The sequence below is a fragment of the Myotis davidii genome, unplaced genomic scaffold, assembly GCF_000327345.1.
Source record: "Myotis davidii unplaced genomic scaffold, ASM32734v1 scaffold181, whole genome shotgun sequence".
NCBI classification, from domain to species: domain Eukaryota; kingdom Metazoa; phylum Chordata; class Mammalia; order Chiroptera; family Vespertilionidae; genus Myotis; species Myotis davidii.
Window position 1 is genome coordinate 1,515,422 of NW_006291504.1, and position 9,081 is coordinate 1,524,502.

The following is a 9,081-nucleotide window of genomic DNA, read 5'->3' on the forward strand; positions in this document are numbered from 1 at the left end:
TGTACGAGTCAGTGTTCGCGCCGGGGGACCTCTGCGGCCCCTCTTCGCCCAAAAGACTCTGCCTCCGGCCCTCGGAGCCCGTGGACGCGGCGGTGGTGGTGGTTTCCGTGAAACACGACCCCCTGCCACTTCCTCCCGAAGCCAATGGGCACAGAAGCACCAGTTCTCCCTCCATAGTTCCACCTGCTATCGTTTCCCCCGCCCAGGTAACCGAACTGAACTCTGCATGCATGTTTCTGCCGTGTCGCCAACAGGTTAACTTGTGCTCACTTGTGCTCATGCCGGTCTGGGTTGGGGCAAGTTGGAAAAAGTAGCAGATATCAGGGATCCCGTTCGGTTTCGCCCTGAGGAGCTTAACTCTGGGCGCTTTTCAGGGAAGTTCGCACCTGACCTCTGAAGGTGGGAGAGGGCCATCGCCCTAATAATTACCCCAACCATCACAGCTGCGCTTCAAAGTTAGCAGAACAAAAGGGTGAGCGCCCCACAGGCTTTCATTGAAGGCAGGGGTTCTAAGGCCAGGAGTGCGGGGTACTGCACGGATAAAGGAAGCAGTTACCTCGAATCTATTTGCATAAAGGAACCATTAAAATACTCTATTGCATAGTCACCGTAACTTATGAAGTTCGGGCACCAGTTATAAATTATGAGAAAGCAAGCGTGCCAAGCCCACTTCCTGTAAGGAGGCGGGAGTGGAGGGCCTGGCCGCTCCGTGCCAGTAGCATGTAGTTGAATGTAAAGTGACGTGTGGGGTGTCATTAACACAATCTGAAGTCACGGCTGAAGTTACTGTTAGATGGAAAGGAGACCTGCCCCAGCGGCCAGGCTCTGCCCCAAGCATTGGCCCTGTGGTGCCCGGCACTGGGGCAGGCAGGCGTTGCTGTCTTTCCCAGCCCCATGGAGCTCACGATGGGCGGGGATGGGGGGGCGGGGGTGCAGATAGGACGTGTGAATATAGGGAGTTAGGACACACAGCACCACAGGACTTGGCACGAACCCCAAAGGAAGGGGTTGTGGCCCAGAAGCTGAGCCCCCGCGGGCAAGTCGGCTCACCTCTCTGGGCTTCGGTGTCCTCCTCAAAGATCAGGGCAGTGTTTTTTGTTCGTTTGTTTGGTTTGGTTTTTTATAGCAAAGGTGGAGCTTGATTGAAGAACAAGTACAGATTCCCACGTGGGGAGGGGGAGGGAGTCCCCCAGGGCCGCGTTTTAACATTGAAGTTATTTAATTCTACGCAGCACCACGTTCTAGGTGGAGACTGGGGGCTTAGGTGGAGGCTTCTGGTCTTGGGGTTTTCCCTGGAGGAATCTGTTCGCATGATTAAAGGGGCCTTTATCTCCGAGACTCCTCTCTCCCAGCCAGACCCCGGAGGGCCCTGGGGCCGGCTCTGCAGGCGGGAGCAGCCACCGGAGGTTTCACAGCTGTGCCCTCTCTGCCACAGAGCAGAGTGGAGTCCGGGCTGTACATCTGCACGTGCAGGGCAGGCCCTTCAGGGAACAGATGTCAGGTACCTCTGCGCTTTTTCCAAAGTGGAAATTCCAGTTCTGGATGAACTGACCCTTTCAAACATTTACCAGCTAATCAGCGAGCCTCAAGGCCAACTGAGAAAGAGGCTGTGAGCGATCATATAAACACCCAAGTTCTCTCAACTCTGCGAGGCTGTGGGCTCGGGGTCTTCCTCTCTGTACTCCTGGTGTGTGAGCGCGTTTCTGACAGGCCCGGAGGTTGGCTTAGGGCAGGGGTGGGGAACCTTTCCTCCTGCCTAGGGCCACTCGGCTATTTATAACATCATTCACGGGCCATACAGAATTACCAGCTCAGAAATGAGCCTGCTATATTTGGTCAAACATTTAATGAACTGCCCCCTAATGCCTTGGCAGGGCCAGACCCAAGGATTTCTCAGGCCTTATATGGCCCGCGGGCCCATGTTCCCTACCCCTGTTTTAAGGAGGATTTTTTTCTCTTTGGAGAATTTGGGTTTGCTTTTTCTTTGAAAGCAAAAATGAATGTTCATATTCTTCTCCTAAAATGAAAACCCTTAAAATGCCCTGGTTCAGAATAGCATCTGGTTAAGAGTTAGGAGCCTACAAGAGTTTGGTGAAGTGCATGTCTGCTCGGAATAATAACGACACAGTTCGTCTCCCGGCGTCTGTCTGCTGGCTTCCTGACACCCATGTCATTACAGAATCATGACCTAAGACCCCGGCGATTCGCCGGGTTTGTCTAGCTGCTTCCTTTTGTTTGAAGGAGTGCAGTCTGTCACAGTCTTTTATTTTAACCGAGTGAGACACATCCGCTCTCTAAACCTGAAGACTAATTCTTCTCTTTTTTTCTTGAGTTGTCAGGTAGCTCCCAAGTTGAGTATGAATGTGAGTACCCACATATTGGTTATGTCCTTACCATGGCTCTCGAACTAAGTCCCCTGTAGTTAAAAATGCGACTAAAAGTTGTTCTCTCTGCACATAGTTAACAGTCAGCTTCTCACTGACGTTGGAGCCAGCTCTCAGAAATCAGCAATAAGAAATGTGCAGGCACGCTGCAGTAAGCACCAGAGAACTCGCTGTAGGAAGCCCGAGTATTCTAAGTCTATAACCAATGTTTCCGTACAAAGCTGAGCTTAAACTATTCCTGCGTCTGTTTATTAAAGCCACTGTAGCAGTTGAGGTCCAGGGCATTTCCTGGGATTGATGACCGGCCCAAGGCGTAGCTCCAGGTGGCCATCTCCTCCAGGTGGCACGAATTCCCCGGGGAATGCCATGTGCCCGTCCCAGTCCAGTCCTCGGTACTTAATTACCAACACGGGCTGTCTGACCTCACTCCTGACGGGACCCCGAGTGCTGTGTCCCCGAAGTCCACTGGTGCCCATGCTATTCTGGACTCTCACTAATGCCGCCACACCCTGATGCTTTAGGGCCCTTCTGACATTGCGAGCATCTCAAAAAAATGAAGAGCCTGTTACTTTTCAGGGGTGGGGAACCTTTTTTTCTGCCAAGGGCCATTTGGATAGTTAAAAGATCATTCGAGGGCTATCCGAAGTCTTCAACTCAAAATTAGCCTGCTGTACTTGGTCAAACATTTCGTTAACTCCCCCCTAATGTCTCGGCAGGGCCAGCCCAAAGGATTTCATGGGCCTTATGGGCCCCAGGCCGGGCGTCCCCCACCGCTGCATTTAAATACATTGACTCTTTTTATTAGGACATTAATAAGCGAGTTGGTTATGGGACTGGCTGGAAAATGAACGCACTTGAGGATTAACAAAGATGGAGTTTGTGATTTTTACTCCTGCGAAGTGCCTGCGTTTTGTTTTTCATTGGGGCGGGGGACGGGGGGGGGGGCAGGGTGATGGTTGCTCTAACTGATTCGCTCTTTAATGCTTCCTCTTGAATGGCTGTTTCAACGTCAAGAGTAGGTTTAGTTCCCTTTCCCTCCACAAGCTGTTGTCATCTCAGATGGTCCGGTTATTGGTGCAACTTCCCAGCTCCCAGGTGGCGGTCACGCGGTGCATTTTCCAAGGTTTACCGGGTCTCTTCTGCATCCTCCTGGCTGGTCTCTGCATCTCCACAGCATTTTCCCCGCCTCAGAGAACAGTCCTTCCGTTTAGAGAGATGACAGAGATTCCCAACGTTGGTCTTTATAACTTAGCTTACACAACTGTAGAATACCAATAGGAGCTTAGATTTTAAATATCATCGTGCTGTTGGCTAAGTGTGTATATAGACGGTGCCTCTCTCCAGGACCAAACAAAAAATGTGAACATGAGCTCCCTGAAATGCACTGGGGAGCATTCGTCAGCCTGTGACAAAGCTGCAAGTCAGTTGCACTCACTTGACCCTAACCCGGATTATTTCCAGAAATACTTTTAAGGAATTCCAAAAGTGGAAAGTCTATTAGTGGAAAGATTCCGGAGCCGGCGGAGCATGTCCGCTGCTGCTGTTTCATTGTCTTCAGTGGGGGCCAGAGTTGTCCTCACTGTTTCCGAGCTGGAAACGGGAGCAGCCCCCCTGTGGGTGTGCATCCCTCCTGCCCTCGCCTCCAGAAGCCAGCGCTGGTTGCACTGGGAGGCCCGGCTCACTCCGGTCCAGGTGCTGTGATGTGGAAGGGAAAGGCGCTTCCATCTATTCCTGGGACAGTTTTATTTTTCGTTTGAAAGTAGGCAGGAGGGATACTCATTTCTACTTAAAGATGGATCACACCTTCCCCTGCCCCCCATGAAAAGATGGATACAGCCGGGCTGGTATGGCTCAGTGGTTGAGCATCGACCTACAAAATGGGGAGGTCACGGTTTGATTCCTGGTACCCGGGTTGCAGACTCCATCCCCAGTAGGGGGCATGTAGGAGGCAGCCAATCAATGGTTCTCTGTCATCATTGATGTGTGTCTCTCCCTTCCTCTCTGAAATCAACAAAAATGTATTTTAAATATATATGTATATATATATGTCTATATACTTTTTAAAAAAAGATGGATACAGACTTCTATAAATGTGGAAGGAGTGTTAAACACACTGTTTAACACTGAAGCTAGGGTGAGAACTTTTTTACAATGATTATCTGGAGCTTATTAGGATAACTGGTCTGTTTAAAACGGATATTTTCCTGGTTTTTATTGATTTAAATGTATTTTATTGATTTTTTTAGAGAGAGAGAGGAAGGGAGAGGGACAGCGAGAGAAAAACATCATTGATCAGGAGGGGCAGCCCACCAGGGATAGAGCCTGCAACCCGGGCACGTGCCCTGACCTGGAATCGAACCAGCAACCTCTTGGTTCCTGGGTCGACGCTCAACCACGGAGCCACGCTGGCCGGGCCCTGATTTTTGAAATGTTAATTTGTGGCCACACTTCTTTTTCTGCTGCAGGAATGTTTGCTCTGCTTTGTGGAAAGTTCACGTTGGTGGAGAAACTAAATTCACTAACATTAAGTATGTAACTTCTTCCATTCATTCCGGAGGCAGTTATACTGAGCATCTGCTAACCTGGCTCTTGTACTAGGGATCTCTATAAATTCTCTGTTTCAAGTAGTCTCATTGGCAAGGTTTTGGCCTTTACATATTAAAACTAGATAAAAATAAAGGAAGTTAACAGGTAATGTTTTACAACAGTCATTTTGGGGGGAAATCTGTACCTTCACTCTTGCTTATTGCAATCCGTAGTCAGGTGTATTATTTTAAATTGATAGAAACCCACATCTGTGTCAGCTCACTGTTAAATCCCATCCAAGAAATAGAAAAAGTATTTGCTGCCAGAGGAGAAAGGAAATCCCCTTGATCTAAACCCTGAGTCCCGTGTCCCCCTGATTTGAAAATCTGGGGCCCCTAACAAATGACATGCAGAAGGCCCTTCATTCTCTCGGCCTTGCAAACGGACCTGAAGCCCGAAGGGCCCTCCTTCCCGCAGGGCTGCCGGCTCGTGAGGAAGGAGGCGAAAATGCGCTCCCTGGAGGGCTGACAGATTTAAGAGAAAATCAGGTAGTTCTTTCTGGGAAAAAAGGAAAGGAATTTGGAAAGGAATGCGGACGGATGGCAGAGATAAATGTTGCTTGTGAGTAATCCACTTACCAAATTAGAATGTCAGGACCAGTTGGGCAGATTGTAATCATCAACGCCTCCACGTTCTACTCCTTGCCTCCTGTCCGCTTAACCCGGGGGACTCAGGTGTCCCCCCATTTCATCCACACCTTCCTCTCCCAGCACAGCGGCTGCGATCTCTAGAGATCAGCAGAGTGGCTCCCTCCGGCAGTTTTGAGGTCACCGTCCCATCCTCTCACCGATTCTGTGGTTACGAAGCAGATAGAGTGTCATCGTTACTCATGACCCAGAGGTACCGCCGGCTTTAAAGTGGTCCACCTGCCGGCCGCCTCCACGTCGCCTGGGAGCTTATTGATCACGTAGGATCTCGCCAGTCTGTTCCCCCGAATCAAGTTTTAACAAGAGCCCCAGGTGATCTGTGTGCACAGAACATCTTGATGAGCAGTGGTCTACGGTCTCTCACCTCAGCCTCACGCAGCCCTTCAAGGAGTGATGGTCATTATTCCCATTTAGCAGAGGGGGCGACCAAGGGGAATGGGTGTTGGCTAACTCGCTTAAGGTCTAGGTCGGAACTAGACCTTAAGCAACTGTGGCAGGGCCGTCTGATCCGAGTCTCTGCTTTTGAATCCATGGTTTGTTGATTCCAAGGTTCTTATCACCTGTTCAGATAAAAGAACCCAGTAAGGAAAAGGTGATACAGCAGATTCGTATCACTGCCTTACCTGTTTTTCTAGCACAACGTGAGCAGAGAAAACTTGTTAAGGCACAGGGAAAGCCCAGCCGGTGTGGGTCGGTGGTTGAGCGTCAATCTATGAACCAGGAGGGCACGGTTTGATTCTCGGTCAGGGCACAGGCCTGGGTTGTGGGCTTGATCCCCAGTGTGGGGCGTGCAGGAGGCAGCCGATCAGTGATTCTCTCCCATCATTGATGTTTCTATCTCTAAGTATATTTAATTCAAAAAAACACACAGTAAAATTAAAAAGCAGAAAACAGAATGGAATATAATTGACCCTTGAACAATGGGAGGAGGGGGCCAGGGGCGTCTCTCTCCCCCCTCATCCCGCCTCCACAACCAGAAATTCATGAGTAACTTTTGACTCTCCAAAACACTTAACTACTAATGGCCACCTGTTGACTGGAAGCCTTACTTATACCAGTGTGGGCAAACTCATCAGTCAACAGAGCCAAATACCAACAGTATAACGATTGAAATTTCTTTTGGCAGCCAAATTTCTTAAACTTAAACTATATAGGTAGGTACATTGTTATTAGCTTAATTAGGGTGCTCCTAAGGCTTAGGAAGAGCCACACTAAGGGGCCAAAGAGCCGCATGTGGCTCGTGAGCCGCAGTTTGCCGACCACGGATAGGCGGTTGATTAACACATATTTTGTATGTTGCATGTGTTATGTACAGTGAAGTACACTAGAGAAGAGAACATGTGAGTAAGGAAGCCGTAAGAGGAGGTACATTTACAGTCGTGATTGGAAACAATCCTCACCGAAGTGGGCCCCGCGGTTCAACCCCGAGCTATTGGAGGGTCCGCTGTGTTCCCGGTGTTGGACCCGTTCCCGAGTGGCTGTGTGCGGTCCCGGGCCTTGCCGCCTCCACTGAGAAGCCGTGTCTCATCGCGGTCAAGAGCAGGCCAGACCTCGGTCGGCCGCCAGCCTCCCTGGGCCCCAGCGGCCCTCGGTCAGGTGGGGACAGAGGCGAGGCCCGTGGTCCGTGGTCCTCAGGGCGTAATGAGTTGTGATTTGAAAAGTGCATGAACCGTTTTCTATGCTGTTGCTGTCTTTGCACAGAATGTTTCCCGTTGGATGAACAGCTGGTCTGATGCGCGAGCCCTAGTCCGTCTTCCTTCTCTGACTCTCTGGTCCTCCTTCCGGGGCGTCCATGTTCTCCTAGCCCAGTGGTCGGCAAACCACGGCTCGCGAGCCACATGCGGCTCTCTGGCCCCTTGAGTGTGGCTCTTCCACAAAATACCACGTGCGGGCGCGCATGTACAGTGCGATGGAAACTTTGTGGCCCGTGCGCGGAAGTCGGTTTTCGGCCTGGGCGAGTCTATTTTGAAGAAGCGGCATTAGAAGAAGTGGGGGTACGTTCGCTGAGGTCGACCCCTCAGATTGAGGACGTTTTTAGCAAAGGCCAGCTTAGGGGTACCCTAATTAAGTTAATAACCATGTACCTACCTAGATAGTTTAAGTTTAAAAAATGTGGCTCTCAAAAGAAATTTCAATCATTGTACTGTTGGCATTCGGCTCTGTTGACTAATGAGTTTGCCGACCGCTGTCTAATAGATGGGGACTCCCAGGAGCCCCAGGCCCCCTCTCACTGTACCTCAGAAAGCCCGCCCTGTGGGTGCTTAATTTACCCAAATCTCTTCTCCTCGCGGGGCCGGGGCGCATTCCAGGTGCTTCAGGCGGAGGGAGCCCGTGGCCGTAGCTGCTGCCCAAACACCAGCGGGTTCACAACAGTCCCATCGGAATGAAATCAGCAGCTTTTCACAAAAGATTGGCTTTTATCTGGAGTGGTTTGGGACTAAGGGAGCAGCCATAACACGGGGTCTTAAAACATCGCGACAGTTGTTACCGCAGTAACTTCGGTGACTTCTAATGTCCATATTCTAGGAGTAGGGCCTGGATTTGGCGAGACGCTGTGTTACGGTACTTGTAGCTCCCTGAGGCATCGTTGGACTGTAATTCTCCAATTCTTGACTTTGTCTTGGAGATTATATAAGGCAACAGGCATTCCACTCAGAGTTGGTGTGTCCTGATATGTGCTTTGAATAGACTGCAGAGTCCGGGGAACTGGTTGGCGCTCGAGCAGCATCGCTGACCACGGAACCCCCTTATGACCCGGCGCGGCCTCTCACGGAACAGAAGTGATTGACAGGGCGCTGCAGGGTTCCTTCCCTCCAACTTAGCTTGCCCTCCGAATAGTCACCGTATTCAGCCACTGCAGTCCTAATGGGATAACTTCGTGGGCTTTTCATGTGATTGGTGAATAATTAATCACTTTAATTAATAATGCTATTGATTTCATTAAGGCAGCTTATCTGGAATGTCATTTTCTACTTGGTGAAAAAACACTCTTTCTGACGGAAACCGCATTGTAGATTTTCCATATTCCATCCTGAACAAATGCCTCATGGTTTTCTACTCTAGAAGAAAAGAGGCTTGCAGAATAGTTAGCTCTCGTGGGTTGGAGGTAGCCGTTTGAAAACATGTTGCTGCAGAAGCACGCAGACATACATACAAGTATAATAAGATTATTAGGGAGCCGATCGTACCAGCTTCACAGTGTTCATTCTCGTGCTAATATTTTATAATTAACAGTGGGCACCCACGGTGCTGGTGATTTCACTGTCTTCCCGATCGTTTTATGCGGGAAGGGGGATGGGAGAGTTCCAGGTGCGGGTCTCGAGTTATTTTTGAACAGGGTCCTGGACTCATAGGTTCTGTTCCCGGCATTTACCCATGATCTCAAGGGAGGGACTTGAGAACCGCCGCTGGGGGTGTGAGTGACCATAGAAGGGCGGGGCGGGGCGGGGGGGGTCAAGGGGAAG

The 9,081-nt window shown here is 50.2% G+C and overlaps 1 protein-coding gene across 1 annotated transcript in view; it reads left to right on the plus strand.

The window, feature by feature from the left end:
• Positions 1 to 9,081, plus strand: part of KCTD1 (potassium channel tetramerization domain containing 1) — a 152,168-nt gene that overhangs the window by 84,744 nt on the left and 58,343 nt on the right. The gene's annotated exons all lie outside the window — the stretch shown is intronic.